The sequence below is a fragment of the Macaca thibetana genome, chromosome 5 (genome assembly GCF_024542745.1).
Source record: "Macaca thibetana thibetana isolate TM-01 chromosome 5, ASM2454274v1, whole genome shotgun sequence".
Lineage (NCBI taxonomy): Eukaryota > Metazoa > Chordata > Mammalia > Primates > Cercopithecidae > Macaca > Macaca thibetana.
This window is the reverse complement of record NC_065582.1, coordinates 82,477,881-82,503,598: the sequence shown is the minus strand read 5'-3', so window position 1 is coordinate 82,503,598 and position 25,718 is coordinate 82,477,881. Positions and strand designations below refer to the sequence as shown.

The 25,718-nt window shown below is 35.9% G+C and overlaps 1 protein-coding gene and 1 long non-coding RNA gene across 2 annotated transcripts in view; one reads left to right on the top strand and one right to left on the bottom strand.

Annotated features, from left to right (window-relative positions):
- LOC126955196 (uncharacterized) overlaps positions 1-11,266 on the top strand; it is a 45,254-nt gene extending 33,988 nt beyond the window's left edge. The window contains exon 4 of the long non-coding RNA XR_007725833.1: positions 10,908-11,266. This is a non-coding gene — a long non-coding RNA (uncharacterized LOC126955196). The remainder of the gene's footprint in view (positions 1-10,907) is intronic.
- PPA2 (inorganic pyrophosphatase 2) overlaps positions 1-15,271 on the bottom strand; it is a 1,020,900-nt gene extending 1,005,629 nt beyond the window's left edge. The window contains exon 1 of the mRNA XM_050791496.1: positions 15,268-15,271. The gene's annotated coding sequence lies outside the window, so the exon portion shown is untranslated. The remainder of the gene's footprint in view (positions 1-15,267) is intronic.
- Positions 15,272-25,718: the final 10,447 nt, after the last annotated feature.

Below are 25,718 nucleotides of genomic sequence, written 5' to 3'. Positions count from 1 at the left end.
GTGGATCAAACTTCTCAGAGCTAAAGGAGGAACTACGTACCCAGCACAAAGAAACTAAAAACCTTGAACAAAGAATGGATGAATGGATAACTAGAATAATCAATGCAGAGAAGACCTTAAAAGAACTGATAGACATGAAAACCATAACATGAGAAATACGTGACAAATGCACAAGCTTCAGTAACTGACTCAATCAACTGGAAGAAAGAGTATCAGCGATTGAAGATCACATGAATGAAACGAAGCGAGAAGTCCGGAGAAAAAAGAGTAAAAAGAAATGAACAAAGCCTCCAAGAAGTATGGGATTATGTGAAAAGACCAAATCTACATCTGATTGGGGTGCCTGAAAGTGAGGGGGAAAATGGAACCAAGTTAGAAAACACTCTGCAGGATATCATTCAGGAGAACTTCCCCAACCTGGTATGGCAGTCCAACATCCAAATTCAGGAAATACAGAGAATGCCACAAAGATACTCCTTGAGAAGAGCAACTCCAAGACACATAATTGTCAGATTCACCGAAGCTGAAATGAAGGAAAAAATGTTAAGGGCAGCCAGAGAGAAAGCTCGGGTTACATACAAAGGGAAGCCCCTCAGACAAACAGGAGATCTCTCGGCAGAAACTCTACAAGCCAGAAGAGAGTGGGGGCCAATATTCAACATTCTTAAAGAAAAGAATTTTCAACCCAGAATTTCATATCCAGCCAAACTAAGTTTCATAAGTGAAGGAGAAATAAAATCCTTTACAGAAAAGCAAATGCTTAGAGATTTTGTCACCACCAGGCCTGCCCTACAAGAGGTCCTGAAGGAAGCACTAAACATGGAAAGGAACAACCAGTACCAGCCATTGCAAAAACATGCCAAAGTGTAAAGACCATCGATGCTAGGAAGAAACTGCATCAACTAATGAGCAAAATAACCAGCTAATATCACAATGACAGGATCAAGTTCACACATAACAATATTAACCTTAAATGTAAATGAACTAAATGGTCCAATTAAAAGACACAGACTGGCAAATTGGATAAAGAGTCAAGACCCATCAATTTGCTGTATTCAGGAGACCCATCTCACACGCAGAGACACACATAGGCTCAAAATAAAGGGATGGAGGAAGATCTACCAAGCAAATGGAAAACAACAAAAAAGGAGAGGTTGCAATCCTAGTCTCTGATAAAACAGACTTTAAACCATCAAAGATCAAAAGAGACAAAGAAGGCCATTACATAATGGTAAAGGGATCAATTCAACAGGAAGAGCTAACTATCCTAAATATATATGCATCCAATACAGCAGCACCCAGATTCATAAAGAAAGTCCTTAGAGACTTACAAAGAGACTTAGACTCCCATACAATAATAATGGGAGACTTTAACACCATACTGTCAACATCACACAGATCAATGAAACAAAAGGTAACAAGGATATCCAGGAATTGAACTCAGCTCTGCACCAAGCGGACCTAGTAGACATCTATAGAACTCTCCACCCCAAATCAACAGAATACACATTCTTCTCAGCACCACATCACACTTATTCCAAAATTGACCACACAGTTGGAAGTAAAGCACTCCTCAGCAAATGTAAAAGAACAGAAATCATAACAAACTGTCTCTCAGATCACAGTGCAATCAAACTAGAACTCAGGACTAAGAAACTCAATCATAACCGCTCAACTACATGGAAACTGAACAACCTGCTCCTGAATGACTACTAGGTACATAACAAAATGAAGGCAGAAATAAAGATGTTCTTTGAAACCAATGAGAGCAAAGATACAACATACCAGAATCTCTGGGACACATTTAAAGCAGTGTGTAGAGCGAAATTTATAGCACTCAATGCCCACAAGAGAAAGCTGGAAAAATCTAAAATTGACACTCTCACACCACAATTAAAAGAACTAGAGAAGCAAGAGCAAACACATTCAAAAGCTAGCAGAAGGCAAGAAATAACTAAGATCAGAGCAGAAGTGAAGGAGATAGAGACACAAAAAACCCTCCAAAAAATCAAGGAATCCAGGAGCTGGTTTTTTGAAAAGATCAACAAAATTGATAGACCACTAGCTACAGTAACCAAAACAGCATGGTACTAGTACCAAAACAGAGATGTAGACCAATGGAACAGAACAGAGCCCTCAGAAATAATACCACACATCTACAGCCATCTGATCTTTGACAAACCTGACAAAAACAAGAAATGGGGAAAAGATTCCCTATTTCATAAATGTTGCTGGGAAAATTGGCTAGCCATAAGTAGAAAGCTGAAACTGGATCATTTCCTTACACCTTATACAAAAATTAATTCAAGATGGATTAGAGACTTAAATGTTAGACCAAAACCATAAAAACCCTGGAAGAAAACCTAGGTAATACCATTCAGGACATAGGCATGGGCAAGGACTTCATGTCTAAAACACCAAAAGCAATGGCAGCAAAAGCCAAAATTGACAAATGGGATCTAATTAAACTAAAGAGCTTCTGCACAGCAAAAGAAACTACCATCAGAGTGAACAGGCAACCTACAGAATGGGAGAAAAATTTTGCAATCTACTCATCTGACAAAGGGCTAATATCCAGAACCTACAAAGAACTCCAACAAATTTACAAGAAAAAAACAACAACCCCACCAAAAAGTGGGCAAAGGATATGAACAGACATTTCTCAAAAGAAGACATGCATACAGCCAGCAGACACATGAATAAATGCTCGTCATCACTGGCCATCAGAGAAATGCAAATCAAAACCACAATAAGATACCATCTCACACCAGTTAGAATGGCAATCATTAAAAAGTCAGGAAACAATAGGTCCTGGAAAGGAGGTGAAGAAATAGGAACACTTTCACACTGTTGGTGGGATAGTAAACTGGTTCAACCATTGTGGAAAACAGTATTGCGATTCCTCAAGGATCTAGAACTAGATGTACCATATGACCCAGCCATCTCATTACTGGGTATATACCCAAAGGATTATAAATCATGCTGCTATAAAGACACATGCACACGTATGTTTATTGCGGCACTATTCACAATAGAAAAGACTTGGAATCAACCCAAACGTCCATCAGTGACAGACTGGATTAAGAAAATATGGCACATATACACCATGGAATACTATGTAGCCATAAAGAAGGATGAGTTCGTGTCCTTTGTAGGGACATGGATGCAGCTGGAAATCATCATTCTCAGCAATCACAAGAACAGAAAACCAAACACCGCATGTTCTCACTCATAGTTTGGAATTGATCAATGACATCACTTGGACTCCGGAAGGGGAACATCACACACCGGGGCCTATTATGGGGAGGGGGGATGGGGGAGGGATGGCATTGGGAGTTATACCTGATGTAAATGACAAATTGATGGGTGCTGACGAGTTGATGTGTGGAGCACACCAACATGACACAAGTATACATATGTAACAAACCTGCACGTTGTGCACATGCACCCTAGAACTTAAAGTATAAAAAAAAAAAAAGTAGAGGTAGTGAATAACACACTTTGCAGATATCCTTTTGATTCACATGAAATTCTGTTTTTTAAAAATTAATCGAACCACATCTCTGATCAGTACACGTATTTGTGCTGGTTCAAGGTGGAAGGAGGAGTAGAAAATGCAAAGAGTTTTATACCAGTGTGTTTATGGTGAAGCAGAAGTGACCCTTGGCCCTTATGTCTGCATTTTCTTTTACAGTGCTGTGTATATAGTGTATATAAGCAAACAAGTCCTAATTTACCACATCTAGTCTTTCTAGACGTTAGAGAGGTTGTCAGTGTGTGACAAAAGTAGAGTCAGTAAAGTAATACATGGGAGTATACTTTGTGTTAAAATTCATAGGGAAGACTGTTATCAAAAACACAGAAGTGTAATTGTTAAAATCCCCTCTAAGTATTACAGATGCTTATACCTGTCCACTGGGTTGATTAAGTAGACAGAGGAAGAGTTTTAGGCCATAATGCTTATTTTTTTAGGAAACACTTTCAAATTATAACCTGTGTTATATATATATGCATCATTTATTCAATGCAACTGTGTGTAGAGTGGAAAACTTACGTCCTATTTGAAACATCTAGTATTTCTAGGAAGTATGCAGGGAGAAGGGTTCTATGCCCGTGAGTTATGCTAGTTCAGATGGTCTAATCATTGTTCTATATGTGGATTTTTATGAATATTGTTGGGTATTAAAGGATAAACAAGTACTAATGCTCAAAGTATGTTAAAAGTAGAGTAGTAAAACAATCCCTTTAAGAATGTTGTTTTGTTAGTTTTTAATGATAACTGTCTTCTGGGAGTGACCTTTGTTAATCCACATTTCGGAGCTAGACATAATCCTATACTTAGTCACTGGGATGGTGGAAGAGGGAGAAGAGGAAGGGTAAAGGGAAGGGCTATTTGCTAGTATCTCTGTATCTAGAAGATAGTTTTAGATGATAGCCATAGGTCTATATGAGCATTTTTAGTAGAGTTCTTGAGATTTTCTATGTAAACAGTTAAGTCATGTGCAAATTGGGACAGTTTTATCTTTTTCTTTTTAATATACATATCTTTTATTCATTATCTTGCATTACTGTGGTGTCTAGAATTTGCAGTATTATGTTGAATAAGAGTGGTGAAACAAAGATCCTTCCTTTGTACCTGGTCTTAGGGGAAAAACATTCCATCTTTCACCATTAAGTATGACCTAGCATTTTTTTAGATTCTCTTTATCAAGTTGAGGGAAAATCCCTTTATTCTTGACTTGGCTGGCAGTTTTTATGATTAATGAGTGTTGGATTATATCAAATGCCTTTTCTGCATATAATAAAGTTGTATAATTATATGATCTTTTGAATTTACCTTGTGGTAACCAGATTAAAACAAGGTAACTGTTGTAATACAGTGATTAATTTTTGAATGTTGAACCAGCCTTGCATACCCTGAATAAATCCCATTTGGTGATGGTGTATAATCCCTCCTTCTTTCCTTCCTTCTCTCTCCCGTCCTCCCTCGCTCTTCCCTCCCTCCTTCCCTTCCTTCCTTCCTTCTTTCCTTCCTTCCTTCCTTCCTTCCTTCCTTCCTTCCTTCCTTCCTTCCTTCCTTCCTTCCTTCCTTTCTTTCTTTCTCTTTCTTTCTTTTCTTTTCTTTTTCCTTCCTTCCTTCCTTCCTTCCTTCCTTCCTTCCTTCCTTCCTTCCTTCCTTTCTTCTTTCTTCTTTCCTTTCTTTCTTTTCTTCTTTCTTTCTTTCTTTCTTTCTTTCTTTCTTTCTTTCTTTCTTTCTTTCTTTTCTTTTCTTTTCTTTCCTTCCTTCCTTCCTTCCTTCTTTCTTTCTTTCCTTCTTTCTTTCTTTTTCTTTCTTTCCTTCTTTTTCTTTCTTTCTTTCTCCTTCCTTCCTTCCTTCCTTCCTTCCTTCCTTCCTTCCTTCCTTCCTTCCTTCCTTCCTTCCTTCTTTCCTTCCTTCACTCCTTTCCTCCCTCCCTCCCTCTCTCCCTCCCTTTCTTTTCTTTTCTTTTCTTTTCTTTTCTTTTCTTTTCTTTTCTTTTCTTTCCTTTCCTTTTCTTTCTTTTCTTTTATTTTTCTTATTTTTCTCTTGGGACTAGCTCTGTCACCCAGACTGGAGTGCAGTGGTGTGATTATGGCTCATCGTAGCCTTTACTTCCTGGGCTCAAGCCATGCTCTCACCTCAGCTGCCTTCTTAGCTGGAACCACAGGCGTACACCACCATGCCCAGCTTATTTTTTATTTTTATTTTTTTGTAGAGACAGGGTTTCACCATATTGTGCAGGCTGGTCTTGAACTCCCGGGCTCAAGCGCTCCACCTGCCCCAGTCTCCCAAAGTGCTGGGATTATAGGTGTGAGCCATCACAACCAACCCAATTCTTCCTATACATTTTCAGATTTAGTTTTCTGATAATTTGTTTTAATGTGTAAGTTCAGAAGAGATATTGATCAATAACTTTTTTTTTTTTTTTTTTTTTTTTTTTTTTACCTTTTTGGGTCTGCTTTTTGTATATAGTAATACTACTCTTGTAAAATGAGTTGGGAAGTGTTCTCTCTTCTATCTTCTGGAAGAGATTGTGTAAAATTGGTGTTAATTTTTCTCTATATGTTTGATAGAATCTCTAGTGAAATCATCTGGAATGAAAGTTACTTTCTTGAGAGGTTTTTAATTACAAATTCAATTTATTATCTAATGTTTATAAAACTTGTCAGATTATGTATTTCATGTTGGTTGAGTTTTAGTAATTTGTGGTTTTCAACAAATTAGTTCATTTCTTCTAAGTAGCCAAATTTATGAGCATAGTGTCATTCATGGTATTGCCATATTATTCATTTAATAGCTGCAAGATTTGTAGTGAAATCACTCATTTCATTTTTAATATTGGTAATTTGAATCTTCTCTTTTTTTATTTTGTCAGTCTTGCTACAGGTTTATCAATTTTTTGATCCTTTTTAAAGAACCAGCTCTTAGTTTTATTGATTACCTCTAGTTTTACCCATTTTCAATTATATTTATTTCTGCTCTTATTTATAAAATTTCTTTTCCACTGCTCGTTTCAGCTTTACATTGCTCTTTCTTTTCTACTTTTTGAAATAAAACTTAGATTATTAAACTGTGACCTTTATTTGTTTTTAATGTATGTATTTAGTGCTATAAATAGCTCCCTCAGTACTGGCTTAGCTGCATCTCACATACTTTGATATGGTGTATTTTCATTTTTATTCAATGCTATGTATTAAAAATGTCCTTTGACAATTTCTCTTTGGCCGATGAATCATTTAGATGTATGTTGTTTAATTTCTGCATGTTTGGAGATTTTCCTGTTGACCTTCATTTTTTCATCTTTTGTTTGACTCCATTATGGTCAAAGGTCACATTCCATATTACTTACATTCTTTTGAATTTGTCATGGTTTGTTTTATGACCCAGGAGATGTGATCTGAGTCAAAGGTCCAAAAGAGTATAATGGATGCATTAGGGATGTGTATGTGGGTGAGGTGCGTGTGTGAAGGTGGTGGGGGGTGGGGAGGTTAGGGTGTTTTAGAAAAGGGAATCAAGCTGTCAAAGATGATTCAGGGACAGACAGTTAAGTGAAAGTCACATACTCAAAATCACAGCTAGTAAGTAGTTCAGATCAAAAGGCAGGCTTTCTTACTCTACATGCATTGCTTTTTTCTCATTCCCTGTCCAAATATATGAAAAATAAGTAAACAGAGATATGAAGCAAGATTAAAAATTAAAATATGTGGTAAAATTTAAAAGAAATTTAATTAAATTTAGCAAGGCTACTGTGTTGTCCAAACAACCCCATATCCTTCTTTGTCATTAAAGTAGTGCTAGATACTATAAACAGAATAACCCTGAGATCTCAGTGACTTAATACAATAATTATTTCTCTCTTTTTCATATAAAGGTCAGTAAGACATGGTGGTCATAGAGGGTGGATTCTGCTCCACACAAAATTAGAGGGCGCAAACATTCAGGGACCCAGGCTGAGGGAGACTTATTTAACTCATGTTTTCCAAGGCCTTTCTGGGTGTCATCTCCTATTGGTAAATTAAGGAAAAGAGAGTGTGTGATCATTTGGCCAACCCTATAAATTATATACATTATTTTATCCACATTTAGTTGATTACAAATTAGTCAGATGATACACAAATGCAAAGGAACTGGAAAATGTATCCTAGCTTTCTAAATATGCAAAAGGGGAAATGATTTAGTAAACAGTTATTCAGTCTCTGCCACACATGATGTATCTATCAGGAATTCTTTACATAATTTACATATGTCACAGTCATTTATAAGCAATTGTTGCCATATTTTTTGATTTTGTAGATTGGGTGGAAAATGTTGTCAGACTCTGTATTAGTTCATTCTCCTGCTGCTATGAAGAAATACCTGAGACTGGGTAATTTATAGAAAAGAGGTTTAATTGACTCACAATTTCGCATGGCTGGGGAGGTCTCAGGAAACTGAAAATCATGGTGGACGGCAACTCTTCAGAGGATAGAGAATGGATGACAGCAGGGGAAATGCCAGATGCTCATAAAACCATCAGATCTTGTGAGAACTCACTCATGAGAACAGCATTGGGGAAATGGCCCCGTGATCCAATTACCTCCACCTGGTCCTGCCCTTGATATGTCAGGATTATTACAATTCAAAGTGAGATTAGGGTGGGGGCACAGAGCCAAATCATATCATTCCATCCCTGGCCCCTCCCAAACCTCCTGTCTTTACATTCCAAGACACAATTATGCCCTTTCAACAGTCCCCCAAAGTCTTAAATCATTTCAATATTAACCCAAAAGTCCAAATTCAAAGTCTCATCTGAGACCAGGCAAGTCACTTTCACCTAGGAGCCTATAAAATCAAAAGCAAGTTAGTTACTTCCTAGATACAATGGAGGTACAGGCACTGGGTAAATACATCTGTTCAAAATGGGAGAAATTGGTCAAAACAAAGGGGCTGCAGGCCCCATGCAACCCTGAGATCTAATAGGGCAGTCATTAAGCCTTAAAGTTCCAAAATGATCACTTTTGACTTCATGTCTCACATCCATATTACACTGATGAAAGTGGTGGGCTCCCAAGGCCTTGGGCAGCTCCACTGTGCAGGGTACAGCCCTCGTCCCTCAGTTGCTTTCACAGGCTGGCATGAGTGCTTGTGGCTTTTCCAGGTGCACCATGCCAGCTGTCAGTGGATGTGCCATTCTGGGGTCTGGAGGATGGTGGCCCTCTTCTCACAACTCCACTAGGCAGTGCACCAATGGAAACTCTGTGTGGAGGCTCTGACCCTACATTTCCCTTCTGCCCCATCCTAGCAGATGTTCTCCATGAGGGCTCCACTCCTGCTACAAACTTCTGCCTGGACATCCAGGCATTTCCACACATCCACTGAAATCTAGGTGGAGGTTCCCAAACATCAGTTCTTTACTTCTGTGCACCTGCAGGTTGGAAGCTGCCAAGGCTTGGGGCTTGCACCTTTTGAAACAATGGCCAGAGCTGCACCTTAACTCCTTTTAGCCAGGGCTGGAGCTGAAGCAGCTGGGACGGAGATAACCATGACCCAAGGCTGCACAGAGCAGGGGTACCATGGGCCCACCCCAGGAAACCATTTTTCCCTACTAGGCCTCTAGGCCTGTGGTGGGAGGGGCTGCTGTGAAGGTCTCTGACATGCCTTGGAGACGTTTTACCCACTGTCTTGAAGATTAACATTCAGCTCCTTATTATTTATGCAAATTTCTGCAACTAGCTTGAATTTCTCCACAGAAAATGGGTTTTCTTTTCTATAACATTGTCAACCTGCAAGTTTTCCAAACTTTTATGCTCTGTTTCCTCTTGAACACTTTGTTGCTTATAAATTTGTTCTGCCAGACACCCTAAATCATCTCTCTCAAGTTCAATGTTCCACAAATCTGCAGGGCAGTTGCACAATGCTGCCAGTCTCTTTGTTAAAGCATAGCAAAAGTCACCTTTACTCCAGTTCCCAAGAAGTTACTCATCTCCATCTGAGACCACCTAAGCCTGAACTTCATTGTCCATGTTACTATCAACATTTTGTTCACAGGCATTCAGCAAGCTTCTAGGAAGTTCTAAACTTTCCCACAACTTCGTATCTTCTTCTAAGCCCTCCAAACTTTTCTAACCTCTGCCTGGTACCCAGTTCCAAAGTCACTTCCACATTTTTGGGTATCTTTATAGCAGCACCCCACTCTCTGTGGTACCATTTACTGTATTAGTTCATTCTCATGCTGCAACAAAGAAACACCTGAGACTGAGTAATTTGTAAAGAAAAGAGGTTTAATTGACTCACATTTCCACATGGCTGGGGAAACCTCAGGGATCTAAAAATTATCGTGGAAGGCACCTCTTCACAGGGTGGCAGGAGAGAGAAGGAGTACAAGCAGGGGTAATATTAGACACTTATAAAATCATCAGATCTTGTGAGAACTCACTCACTATGATGAGAACAGCATGGGGGAACCCCCCCCCCCAGGATCCAATTACTTCCACCTGGTATCTACCTTGACACATGGGGATTATGGAGATTAAGGGGATTATAATTCAAGGTGAGATTTGGGTGGAGACACAGAGACAAACCATATCACACTCCTAAAGGTTATGGATCAGACTATATTTCTACTGTTACAAACAAAAGTTGTTTTTTTTTTTAAGTCATTGGCCATGCTGAAAACATTAAATGATTTCCAACTCATAATTAATAGGGCAAGTTTTCATTCAGGGACACATGCAACAGCTTTCTTAGCTGTATGTTTACTTTTCTTCTGTGATAATATACCCAGATACAGCAAGTAAGAAAGGATGCTGAAAGTCTTTTTCAATGAAAATGTTTTGGAACTATTAAATATGAGCAATGTTTTCCAAAATGTTTCTTGTAGAACACTAGTCCTTGAATATACTCCAAAGGAAAAAATATAGTTATTTACTCATAAAAGTTTACAAACGAATGATACTCAAATATCTCTCTTGAGTGTTTACAATACATGGGAACATATTAACGATTCTAAATAATTCTGCCATAAAGAATTTTGGTTTTAACCTCAGTTTTTCTAACACTTGTTATAGATTTCTGGGTTTTAATACCACATGTTATTGTGTTACATCTGTGAGAAATGAAATTCCACTTGACTGTCATTACAATTGAACTTCCCAGTTTTGAATGCCACTTGCTAAACTAAAAAATTAGTAAGAAAGTATTTTTCATATGAGTAATATTGTTTTGTAGGACTTTAAGAATACATAGAATAAAATACATTTAGTCATGTTTTCTCTTTTTATTCTTATTCCCTACCGCAGTTATTAGCAAACTTAGCACCAATAGGGTGAACATTAATTTGTATAGCTTTTCCTTCTTCTCCCGTAAAAATATTTTGCATTATGTAAACTTTATTTTATTTTCTCCTTAGGCTATCACATTCACTTCACAAGTTTTGGATGTCCTTTTTTCTACTACCAACATTGCTGTATTTTTTCATAGAAACATTTCCTCACGCTGGTGAGGAAGAATAATCTCAGGAGAATAATCTTAGGCCCTTTCTTTTACCTTCAGTTTCTCCATTTTGTTTTTATTTTTCTCTTCTGCATTTTGAACCTGAACCAGAGATAAAATATGAGAGAACTTGAGGTTGATGTCAGAAGCATTTCTAGTACAGCCAAGGAAGTCTTTTATTGGAAGGCGAGTGTGATTTATAATACCATGCAGGAGTACTATATATGCCACAGGATGTCATTCCTTTGTTTTTGGTTTCTAACTTGAAGAAAAATTTGTGATTTTTACATTGGCATAGAAAATAAAAATAAAGCTTTGACTTATATTTTAAAAATGATCCTGCTTACTTGATATGCTATCATCTTTTATTATGCTTTGCATATAAACAAAATTATTTTCTACTGTAGTTTTGTGATATAATATTGTAAAAGTATATTTGCCAAATACAATATTTGGAGTAAGATAAATTTATTATCTGTTTCATTAAATACTTTTATTGCTCTTGCCTTTTCTCCCTTCCCTCTTTTCTGGCATAACTACCAGTAACTGTAAAGATATGTGAGCTGATATTTACAAAATGTCAGGCATCTTCTCCTGAGGGATGTCAATCAGTATCATTTGTGCAGATGAACCATTGCCAACCTCCATACACTAGGTTATTTTAAAAATAATGCTTAATAAAAAACAATCTAGTTGGGGGTGATGGAATATTCTTTATTCTGGGTAAACTTTGTAAGCTTGGATTAAGACCACAAGATATCGAAACATTTGTGTGACCATATTGTGGTATTGGTTTGACCCTCAAGAAATCAGAAGGTAACTCTGGTGTTCCAGGAACTATTCAACCAAAGGATCTTAGTGCACTTAGCTTTAATGAAGTAAGTTATCTGAGGCTGTGCTTTCATTATGTAGCTACTAGCCACAGGTGGCTATTAAAATTAAAATTAATTAAAAATAAACAAAATTAAGTGGTTCCTCATTCACAGTAGACACATTTCAAGTGCTCAATAGTCACATATTACCAGTGGCTACTGTGTTGAAAAGTACAGATTGTCAGATATTTCCATCATTGTTGAAAGTTATGATGAAAGGGCTAATTTAGAGGACATTATTATTTCCAGTTCATATATAAAGGACAAAAAGCTAGAACTGTACTCTTGATTATCAGTCACTTCAATTTATTTAGAACAGTCTTAATTACTCAGATATGAGATACTTTAATGAACAGTTGTATAACCCACTGGAAAAAATATTGGACTGGGAGATCGGATAAGTGGAGTTTGTTTCAACCATAAACTCGTGTTTATGAGAAAATAATTTGATTTATTTAAGCTACTTGTACCTGTGGAAAGCCAAACTATGAGACATGTGCAGAAAAGAGTTGACATAGCAAGCCTGACTACTATCCTTAGAAAGGGTACCATCAGAGTGAACAGGCAACCTACAGAATGGGAGAAAATTTTTGCAATCTACTCATCTGACAAAGGGCTAATATCCAGAACCTACAAAGAACTCAAACAAATTTACAAGAAAAAAACAAACAACCCCATCAAAAAGTGGGCAAAGGATATGAACAGACAGTTCTCAAAAGAAGACATTCATACAGCCAACAGACACATGAAAAAATGCTCATCATCACTGGCCATCAGAGAAATGCAAATCAAAACCACAATGAGATACCATCTCACACCAGTTAGAATGGCATTCATTAAAACGTCAGGAAACAACAGGTGCTGGAGAGGATGTGGAGAAATAGGAACACTTTTACACTGTTGGTGGGATTGTAAACTAGTTCAACCATTATGGAAAACAGTATTGCGATTCCTCAAGGATCTAGAACTAGAAATACCATTTAACCCAGCCATCCCATTACTGGGTATATACCCAAAGGATTATAAATCATGCTGCTATAAAGACACATGCACACGTATGTTTATTGTGGCACTATTCACAATAGCAAAGACTTGGAATCAACCCAAATGTCCATCAGTGACAGACTGGATTAAGAAAATGTGGCACATATACACCATGGAATACTATGCAGCCATAAAAAAGGATGAGTTTGTGTCCTTGGTAGGGACATGGATGCAGCTGGAAACCATCATTCTTAGCAAACTATCACAAGAACAGAAAACCAAACACCGCATGTTCTCATTCATAGGTGGGAACTGAACAATGAGATCACTTGGACTTGGGAAGGGGAACATCACACACTGGGGCCTATCATGGGGAGGGGGGAGGGGGATGGGGGAGGGATTGCATTGGAAGTTATACCTGATGTAAATGACGAGTTGATGGGTGCTGACGAGTTGATGGGTGCAGCACACCAACATGGCACAAGTATACATATGTAACAAACCTGCACGTTATGCACATGTACCCTAGAACTTAAAGTATAACAATAATAATAAATAAATAAATAAAAAAGAAAAAAAAAAAAGAAAGGGTACTTACAAAATTGGCCCTTGCCTGGCATCTGAAAACTTGGATTTCAAAAGAATTCCTACCATTTCCTCATGAGAGTGTCTCACTGTGCCAAAAATGCTTGTATAAGCAAGATGGTTTGTGCTGAACTCCCCCTTCCCTACTGGGAGGCTGGAATTTGTGTCTGTGCCAGGCAGAGGGTGCTTACATGACTAGCCCCAAACCAAAACCTTGGTGCTGAGTCTCTAACAAGCTTCCCTGGTAGATGTTTCACACTTGTCACAACTTATTATGGGGGACTTAAGCATGTCCTGTGTGGTTCCACTGGGAGAGGATTCTAGAATCTCACTCCTGGTTTCCCCCAGACTTCACCCCATGTGCCTTTTCTCTTTGCTGATTTTTCAGTGTATCTTTTTGTTGTAATAAATCATAGCCATGAATATGACTATATACTGAATTCCATGAGTCTTTCTAGCAAATCACCAGTCCCAGGGGTGGTCTTGACCCTCAGCACACCTCATAATTATGTTGAAAGAGTAATATGAAGTCTAAAGTTTAAGAATAAGTTTGAATTCCAAACACAGTGCCATACACTTGTCAATCATTATTAATTATTGTACTGAATCTGGCAAGGAAGAAAAATCAGACAAAATATTCAAAATACACAAAATAAGATTGCTTAAAATAAAACTGAAAACTTACATATCTGAATAAATATAATAACAAATATTTATAGTATAAATATAAATAAATAATACCTGAATAAATTATATCTAACATTTTAAGACATAACTGTGGTGTTATTTTATTTACATTAACTGGGGACAATGAATCTTAACACTATGTTAGGATTTGGAAAGATATGACTTAGAGAAAAACAGAGGACATCATGCCCTTCTTGGACTTTTAAATATCTACAGAAACACTTCCAAAGCAGTCTGGAAATGTGAGCTCGAGTGGCTGATATAAGAATTTCAGTGAAACAGAATAGCAGTCATCCTTCCTTGGATCAAGTTTAAAGAAACTGCAAAGTTGTCTTTACACAAGTCTCTGGATATGAAACTGTCTTTCCACAACAGGTTTAAGAGACTCAAGACCTCGGAGGTGACATATCTGGGTGTTTCTTGACAGAGACTGAGAAATATGGCCTTGGCTTCCAGTGGTGGGAGTGAGAGCAGAGTTCTCTCTCCTTTTATTTTAAAAGTCAATTTATAAAGTGTCTTGTTGTAGTGAATGCTCTCCTGGCTCAAACATAATAATCTTTACCTAAACATGAGAATCTTTCTCTTTGCTGTGCAGTTCAGTCATATCCAAATTCCAAATGTCAACTCACCCTCTTCTCTGATTTCCACCACCCAGTTTTTACAACATGGCCCCAGGGAGGATATATCCTTGGTTTCCTACAATGACGTTTGATGAAGGTACTTGTGCCTTTCTTCTTCCCTCTCCCATCCCATTCTTTCTTTCATACCTTTCTTTTTCCATTTACTAAGGTTCTTGCTCAGATGACCAATTTCGAAGGTTTGGACCAAAACCTCCCCAGGCATCAGAGCTTTTGGGGGCCTAAATATGAGTACAAATTGTTTCTAGGGGATACCCAAAGGTTGCCTTTATGACCACAGTGACTTTAAAAAAAAATGTATCAAAGGAGAAAAAAGAACAAGTATCAAACTTTATGGAGTACAAAGTAGCACAAGGAATAAGACTGCAGATATATGGAACCAGATTGCTTGAGTTTGAATTCTATCTTCTCTGCTTATTTCTGTTTCATCTTAGGCAATTTACTTAACCACCCTGTGCCTTGATTTACTCACCTATCAAGTACAATAGCAACAGCACCTATTAATACCATGCCCCCCTTTTTAAAATAGAGACAATGTCTCACTCTGTCACCCAGGCTGGATGGAGTCAATGACACAATCATAGTTCACTGCAGCCTTGATCATCAGGGTTCAAGTGATCCTCCCACCTCAGTCTTCCAAGTAGCTAAGACTACAAGCATTTGCTACCATGCCTGGCTACTTTTTAAACATTTTTTTATAGATGGGGTCTCACTATGTTGACAAGACTGGTCTAGACTAATGGCCTCAAGTGATCCCACCATCTTGGCCTCCCAATGTGATGGGATTACAAGCATGGTCCACCATGCCTGGCCACTACCTATCTTATTGAGATATTGTGAAGATTAAATGAGTTAACTTATGTAAATTGCATAGAACACTTAGTAGGTGCTATATAAATATGGTGACCACCTAATTGATCACCCAGCCTGGGAGGCATTTGAGGATAAAAAGGAGCATTATTAATAATTATATCAGAAGAAGTATAACGGTAAGTACTCAGCATTATTATTTTTAAATTTTACTTGAAAGAAAACTTATTTTTAAGTAGCAACATTCTCTACAAATGGAAAACTCTTTAATATAAACTTTCCTGCTAATAAAAATACAGAATACAGGAGAAAAAAATGAATGTACCCCTATGTTATAGGACTTGGGAAAGATGAATTCAGTTGGGTCTCAGGAGAAAATGCACAGTGAGCTGTCAATCTTTGAGATTGGGGAGGGAATACTTATTGAGGACAAGAGTAACTTTTTACATTCGTTCAAAGTGCAGAGGTGGTGGAGGCAGAAAACCTTATTTGAAGGTGAAGTTAGATTCATTAAGGACCAGTCAGTTATTAAAGGCACTAATGACAGCAAAGCAATCATAAAGCACTTCCAACAATTTGCCAAGCATTCTTGCCTTGCTGCCTTTTGGTAACGGTTTCTCTAAAACTATTTTAAAACTATCAAGACGTATATGATAACTAAGTGATCTCACTTGTCACTTGGTCAATATTTTTCCTTCCAGAGTAGTTCAACCTCAGATGTCATTTATGTGTACTTTGTTCTGATTATCATTCAACAGTGACAGCAAATATTTTTCTCTTCTTCCTCTCTATTTCTCTTTTCTGGCTTGCAGATCTTTTCTTGGCCCTTGACAGAAGAGGCAGAGTAACTTTTCTTAGGTGGCATAATTCTTCAAAATGTGTTCATTTTGAGGAACAGGGATGATGGATGGTAATACACAGGCAGGGATCAACAGTTCCAGAACTGAAGGAAGAGTTGACAAATGTATCAAAGATGCCTAATCAAAATGTGTCCACGCTCTGCTAAATAAAGTCTGGTTGAGCAGAACTAACAACATCTTCTATGTTTTCTTATTTAAAAAAATTTTTTTTGAATACAAGAGATGATATACAGAAGGAGACAAAACAAAACTGATGACAAAGGAAGAGTTTGAGTTTTGCTAATGTTTGAAGATGAGTAATTGCCAAATGGGGAGTTTGAGGCCCAGAAAACAGTAGAGAAAAAAATAGCTTTTTGAGATTTCAAAACCAAACATTAACAAAAATTTAATTGAAAAAACTCAAAATGTTAATGCTCACTTATTAACATTTCTTAAGTTAAAAATTTTGATGTTATTGGATAATCAAATGCATTTGTATCTATAAATCACAATTTGTTGTGGCACAAATTCAATTCTACTCCAGGTCAAATCATGACCCTATTCTTAGCAAAGAAAATCTACAGAAATTAGTAGTCTCATACAACACCATTCAGAACACTAATCATGTGCCACAACATGATGTTGATTGAGTCATTACTACATGCAGAGGATATGGCATATAATTTTCCACATGTGTTATAGGTATTTTTGTTTTTTACTCACACAACAGCCCTATGAAGTAGGTAACATTGTCTCCGAGGTACACTGAAGTGAATTTCCCTGAGTCTTAACAGCTAGTAAGTGAAGGAGCCAAAGTTCAACCCACAGTGCTGGTGTCCATAACTCTTGTTCAAAACTGACCTTGGCACCAATTACCAGAAAGAGATTTGATTCTGAACACGTATCTTAGAGGAATGTTAAATGCTTAGTGATTTAACACATGGCACAACAAAAGCATTTAAAGGCAGGATGCCACAAAATCCTGCTTTTGTTGAATAGATTCACAGGTCTAACGTGGATTTAAAATAACTTTTGTGTGTTTATGAGTATTTATATATTATTTGTGTCAGCCAAAAATAGAATGAAGTATTAAGTATCAGGACCAAAGCCAAGTAAATTGAAGATGTAGAAATAACCAAAAGCTCAGGATGAATTACACCATTTCTTTAGGGCACTCTTGGGTATTTATCAAGGATGTTTCCAATCCAGCTCTCAAAGCAATAAACTCTAGGTAAGTCATCAAATAAATAAATAAATGTAGCACTGTATAACATTTATTCTGTATTGCCTAAGAAACGGTCTTCTTTCAGAGAAGCAAGCCTTTTACATTTGACACTATATTGTAGTTTATTGCTTTACAACTGAGCTGTTCAATTTAGGCTTATGATAAAAGGTGTACACTTAGATAAGCAGACATTTTAGCTGATTAGATGGTCTAAAACAGTGGATTTAGAACCATTCCTACCATGCAATTACTCCTTAGCCCAGTGTCTATCACAGATGAAAGCAGAGCTGCTCTGGATGAAGAGAGAAAGAGGTAGAGGCCTGGGATTGCAGCAGCTGGGTTGTCTATTGACCTGTGTACTTAGGTAGCCCCAAGGGTACCCACATTACATGTCTAGGGCTCCCCATACTATGCTCTGAAAGCCACTGTTCTAAAAGCCAAACCCAAGAAAATGTGTGAAAACAGAAACCAAATTTGAATTAAGAAGACTATAACATTTAAGGAGATCGAATTTTAAATGACTTTATTTAGGACTCTATTTGGTTGGATTTGTACATATTCCCAGATGGAAGCTCTGTGTTCCTAAAGATGGAATCCAATAATGTCCATGGAAAAAAAATCCTCATTATATTAACCTCTTTTTGAAGAAATAATACTCCTATATTACTTAATAAACATTATTTAAGCTAATCTTCAATATTGCTGAGGTGTCAGATCTCCATCTGCCTTTTATGGAAGATCAAACAAAGAGATTAACTGGAAAGCCTGTGGAGATTAAGAGATTAACTGCAACAAAGAGATTATCTGGAAACTCCACCTCTGACTCTCCATATGACTTTGAACTCTGAGACTTTCACAGCCTCCTAGGACATGGACTTTCTAAATATAATCATAGAAGATCATACATACTCTTTATCTAAAGGTATGGCTTCTTGTGCTTTTTTAAATAAAGGGATTATTTAAAATGAATTTGAATCAACTAGTGTATCAAACTTTTTAAAGTCTCAAAAGTGAATCAAATTGTGACTGTTTTTAATGTATATGAAAAGTATATGGAGATGGTGCAAATTTAGTGAAAAGGAAAGTCTTTCTTTAGTTGTAATGACTTACAGGGAGAACCACTGTATGATAAGATCATTATAAATTAAAATTCTGTACTAGGGTGGTGTTATGGGACAGTAAGATGTCCCATTGTCTCATAATTTTGGTTAAGATTCTGTCATTGAGATCAAAAACTCATATTCCACATTTTGAGTTTAAAGAGCTGCCACTTTTCAGCAGGGTACTTGAGCAAACAATTTCTTCAGTTCAGTTTTCTCCCCTATAAAATAGTATTTACATCGTGAGTTTTATGAGGGTAAAATGAGTTAAAACAGTAAAGTTCTAAGAACAAAATTTGGCATATAATAGCTCAATGAAATTTAATTATCATTATTATTACATTAGTTTTCTTGAGGCTATTATGGACTTCTAACTGAGGAGACAACTATATTATAAGCTTGATGATGGCAGGGACTTTTGTGATATTTCCTGTGTTACCTCTAATACTTAATAACGTGCTTTTATAAAGCATTGGTTCAATATATTTTTTTTGCAAGTAAACAATTTTGGTATTTAATCAGTTTTAAGTTATAACAATTCATTTTTAAAATAGTGTTTCATAAAACGGAATAGTTTTAAATATTATGTAACAGCCCAAATAATAAGCTTGATAATACATACACATGACATATGTATATATTTATATATTCTCAAGGATATATATACATATATATACACACACTTATACATACACACACACACAAACACACACACACATGGACTATACACACACACATAATCAGATAACAAATAGTAAATTCACTCTCTTCAAGCACACATGTCACATCTATAAAAGTTAATGTTGGCTGGATGCAGTGGCTCACCTTGTGGTCCCAGCATTTTTGAAGTCTGAAGTGGGAAGATTGTTTGAGTCCAGGATTCGAGACCCACCTGGTGAGACCTTGTCTTTACAAAAAACACACAATTAGCCAGATGTGGTGGCTTGCATTTGTAGTCTCAGCTACCTGGGAGGCTGGGGTGAGAGGATCGCTTGAGCCTGGGAGATTGAGTCTGCAGTGAGCCTAGATCGTGCCACTGCACTACAGCCTGGGCAACAAAGCGAGACCACCTAAAAACAAAAACAAACAAAAACAAAAAACAACACAATAACAATTAGTCTTATAGTAGGCTAAAAGAAATTCTAGATGAATCCCAAATAATTAATAAAATAAATTTTTCAATTGCTTACATAATGTAGTAAAATTGAAACTAACAAGAAAACAATAGTTAAAACTCTAATAAGTTTAGAATGTAAAAAGAAACTTCTAAATAATTGATTACAGAAGAACTCAAGAGATCACAAAAAATGTACGACAAATTGAAATTTATAGAGTACTTGAAGCATTTCTTAGGGAAGTTCATACAGCAGTATAGTTTAGCGGTACTCAAGTGAATTTATGTATATAAAATAAAATAAAATGAGAGGCTTGAAAGTAATAAGCCAAAGTTTTTCTTCAGAACCAAATAAAGAAAAACACAGTGAATCTGACAAAAGCAGGAGGAGGAAATAATAAAAGATAAGAGAAGAAATTAAAGAAATAGGAAGCAGTTATGATGATTAACAAGACTAACAACTAGTTCAAAGAAAAGAAAGCACTAATAAATTAGACAAACATTTGGAAAACTGATCAAGTGAAAGACAAAGAATGTAAAACAAAATATTATGAGGAACATGGGGTCAAATGATAGATATCATCTCTTTTACCCTCCAAGTCCAAAGAGAACATTGTGATCAATTTTATGACTGTGTTTAAACATATTGGATTATTTAAAATAAAATTTACCAAAATTGATGTAAGAAAAAAAATAGTGAATCCGAATAGGTTAATAACTATTAGAACATTTAATTGGTAATTACAATTCACACTCACTTACCTTCTCTCTACAAATGCTCCAAACCCAAAGAGTTCTACCAGGAAGTTTTGCAAGCCTCTTTAACTCACAGATAGTTCTGACTTCATGCTATGAGCCCAGATGATAAAAGAAGTAAAGCTACTTAATCCATTTTTTGAAGGTAGTATAATTTATAACCTTGATATCCAAACTTATAAGGAGAGCATAATAAGAAAACAAAGGCTAATTTCATTTATAAATGTAGATGCAAAATTAAAATACTCAAATCTCTTTCTCTGGGTCAGTCTTCCTAGAGAATTTTAGGCAAATTAAATTCAGCAGCAACATTACCAAATGGTGTTTACTTTTGTATAGATCAATTGTCCCACAATAGAGAATATATTTAAGTATTAATCACATTAATAGACAAATGATGATAAAAATAATCATCTCTATTATTGCAAGAAAAAGTCATCTTGATTAATGCAATGACATTCACTGTCCTTTTATAATAAAAGTGATTAACAAACTATTAGTGAACTAGGAATGAAAAGAAATATGATCTGTCTTCCTCAAAATCAGTGTCATCACTGATACAGCTGTGAATCAATTTACTTTATGTTGTGTTGGTGGTTTTAATAATTATAATAAGAGAAAGAAAGGACATAAGAGATGTATAGATTAAACAGAAAAAGACAAAACTGTAATTTTCAAGTGATATGATTTCCATGAAAAATATACAAAAGAATCTTTAGACAAATTATTCAAAATAATAAGAAAGTCTAGTGGTTTAGTCAAGATAAAATTTATATATAAACTCCATAATATTTCTATGTGAAAGTAATAAATACTTGAAAAATGTTATAGAAGTTTTGAAAAAAGCATTTGCAATATAACAAAACATATAAGACACCTAGGAATAAATTGAAAACAGATATTCAAGTTCTACATGGGTAAATGTATAAGATAGTTTTGAAGCATATGAAAGGAGACTTGATTAAATGGAGATGTGTGCTAGGTCAGAGGTCGGACAATTCAACATCATGAGGATTTCAACTCACCCAAATGTTTTTATAAATTTAATGTGATTCCAATAAAAATGTCATGTTTTTCATGGAATTTGAGAAAATGACTTAGAAATTAGGAGAATTTAAGTCCAAAAAGATCTGGGTTAATTTTGAAGAGGAAGAAGAAGGAGGAAGAAGGCACACCTGCCATACTAGTTACTAAGTCTTATTAATATACTTATACAATGTAAACTACTGTGGTATTAGCTCGGGAAAGGTCAAATACATCAGAAGGATGAATGAGAAAGCAAAAAGTAACAAACAAGCAAAACCTCAAAACCAAAAACCAGAAAACACACAGACTTTAACTATATGGGATTTCAGTTTATGAGAGAAGTGTCATTATAATATGCTGAAGAATAATAAACTGTGTTGAAACAACTGCTGATCCAAATGTGAAAATAATAGATACACACATCTAGTTCTATTTGATTAAAGACCTTATGACTTTTTGAAGAATATAAAGAATATCTTCATTACATTGGAATAGAAATGATATCTTACACAAGTAACATAAAAGCAGAATGTAACATAAAGTAAATTGATTCACAGCTGTAAGTAATATATATACAACAAAAGATACGATAAACAAGAATGACAAATGATGTTTATCACATAGAGAACAATGGATTAATGTCTAGAATATCTATATAGAAATCCTACATGTCAATAAAGAAAAGACAATGTAATTAAAAATGGTTATTGTGGATGGGTACTTGCTTACTTTGTTGGATTAAATGTAAATGCTCAAGCTCACATGTTACACTAAACAAGTGGTTCATCTTGCTTTAAGAATATGGGTACAGAAATTATCATTATGAAAAAGACAGGCCTGGTGGGGTGGCTCACGCCTGTAATCCCAGCACTTTGGGAGGCAGAGGCGGGTGGATCACCTGAGGTTTGGGAGTTCGAGACCAGCCTGACCAACATGATGAAACCCCATCTCTACTAAAAAAAAAAAAAAATACAAAAAATTAGCCAAGCATGGTGGCAGGTGCCTGTAATCCCAGCTACTCAAGAGGCTTAGGCAGGAGAATCCCTTGAACCCGAGAGGCAGAGGTTGCAGTGAGCTGAGATCATGCCACTGCCCTCCAGCCTGGGCAACAAAAGTGAAACTCCATCTAAAAAAAAAAAAAAAAAAAAAAAAGGTAAAGACAATACATATCTCATGTAGCCTTTTTTTCAACCCCGACTCAGGAGCTCACAAATGTTTTTTTCTAGAAGAGTCAGAAAAGTCAACTGTTGACCTTGAAGGACAGATGAGAATTTGGAGTGCCATTTTTGTGGACAGAACAATAATCTTTATATCTCCTCTGGGAGTGTTAAGCACAGGTAATACAAACAAACAATAAACAGAGTTACAAGAGGCATTTGATTACATTCAGCTTAAGAGTATGCATATTAAAATTTAACAGAAACATCTAAGCATATTTAAATTATAGCAATTTATTGCTGCCATTTTGGTTTATAGTCGCAGCCTGTTTGTCACATAAAAACTTCTTGGCCTCATAACAGTTGCCAAAATATATAAAGATGCAGTTCAGAAAAAAGGGAAGTCAAATAGCTAGTCAATTTGGAAAGTTTAGTAATGAATAAAATGCATGTCAAAATAATAATGAAATATAATTTTATACCAATGAGTAGCAACAATTTTAAAATCTGAAAATTTTAAATGTTTAAAATCAAACATTATAAAGTGAATACTTCAAAATACAGGAACTCTCATCCAGTGCTGAGATGAGTATAAATTTTGGAAAGCAATTTGACAACAATGTTATTAAAAATGCACTCATCTGATAATTTAACAATTACTTTTCTTGATATATATTCCAGAGAAACTGTTGGCACATGTACACAGGGAACATTTTAAGGAACATTGATTTTAACAGTGAAGACTGGAAATAATCTAAATAGATATCAATAGAAGAATGGCCAAATAAATTATGGCATATTTTACAATGAAATAGATGATTATAATTAAAATAAAGGAGTTATAGCTATATATATTGACATTGATAGATAAAAAGTCTAATGAGTAAAAAGTAAGAAGCACCTATACACTATGATGAAATAGCCCTATGCATTGGACTGCTTATCTCTATCTCTATGGAGAGAAGGAGTACAAATATGTATAGGAAAGATTTACACCAAAAATAAGACAGATTTTCTGTGGATATGAAAGTAGTGAAATGTGACAAAGTAAGGATACTATCTTAATCCATTTCTGCTGCTATAACAGAATACCACAGACTGGGTAATTTATAAAGAAAAGAGGTCTATTTGGCTTATGGTTCTGGGGGCTGGGATGTCCAAGAGCATAGTACCAGCATCTGGTGAGGGTCATCCCATGGTGAAAGGGTGGAAAGACAAAGCCAGCTTTAACAGAAAGAGTAAATTGAACCAAACTCTTAAACTTTATTACTAATCTATTATTTTCCAATAAGAAACAAAGAATAAACAAAAAGACCTACATCAAAAGAGCTGAAGTAAACATATTTAGCTGTTAATATTTGTTAATTGCATATGTTGGGTATAAGGGTGTTTATTATGTTATTCTCTGTAATTTTCCATATTCAAAACCACCAGTGAAGGTATATGTATGTAGAACAAGCAGTCAGCCTATATCTGTAAGTGAATGAACTATAGAGTGAGTGCTCTACTAGATAGGCCTGCCAACTATAAGCACAATTTTATGCACTATATTCTAGGCAGCCAATGTGTCTTCCTCCCCTGATATACCTCTAAAGAAGAAAATTACATAAAGTGGCCAGTCCAACACAAAGAATGCGAAGTGCTGGTCCCAGGGTAGTTCTTTACTTAGCATATCATCACCATATAATTTTTCACATTTAAGTGTTAAACAAAAAGACCATTTTGTGTCAGGGTTAAACTGTGATGATAATTATATGACCTCATTATAATAAGTAAAAGTGTTTTCTAATAAAGCTATAAAGAATGAAAATGTGGACCAAAATTACTTTAATATTCATAGACATCAAATCCTTGCAGATTGTGAATAAATTTTGGGATCAAGTATTATTCTTGAGCACTGACAGTATAATTTAAGATGTTCAATTTTTTATGCTATGATATTCTCTCAATATTATACATAGATTTCTAAACTTAATAGGTTGATATCAATAAGCATTAAAATGAAATGTCCAAATCTAATACATTACTACAGAATTTTCCATCTTTCATGCTCTATTTAGTTTTTCAGGTCGAAGTAAAATCCAGAATAAAATATTCAAACCACATGGTGTCTTACGTTGAGTCGTGACAGTGGGACAATGGTTTATTTTAACAGAAATCAAAAGGAACCGAAACAAAATCAATTTGCAATGCATTAATGGTCTCATGATTAAATTGTTCCATGTTTCACAAAAAACATTTGATGTACTGGGCAATCCGTTATGTAATAGAAAGTGTTTTCCAAATATCACGGTGTTTTAATTGAGACTTTTTGTGTCTTTTCCTTTAAGTACATTAAAAGGAAATTTATGTACCCTCATTCTCTTTTGAATGGGGCTCTGTTATGTCTTGAATATGGTTATTTTCAGCAGAACTAAGAGTAACATGCTTTGATGAGCGTAAATCTCAAAAGTGGAGTTCTTGAGAATTGTCTTCATAATGAAGATTTTGTCTACTTGAACGATGGCCAACAATCTCAACTTTCAAGAGCTGCTCATGAGATTTACCTAACACTGTTGCTGTGTCATTAACAAGGCATCAACCCCTTTTAGGACAGCCCAGGGGTGTCTTCTGTGCTGATGTGACATTTTATATGAGCAAATTTAGGGGGTGATAGAAGGGCACTTGCACCTTTAATTTTCCAGCCTTAAAGGACAACCTCATGATATCAGAGGCTAACTTATAGCCCAGAAGGTGATGACCTTCCTCTGTTAAAAGTTTAATGTGCCTCCTGCTACTTCCTAATTGTTCAGCTTTTATCTTATTTCAGTGATCATTCTTGGGGCTCGGATTTTCATGGAGTTAGTGATTTACTAGTCTCTGAGGTTCTCAGTCCAAACTCCACGCCAAAAGCACTCAGAGGTCAAGAGCGGTGAAGGATAAGGATGGCTGCCAG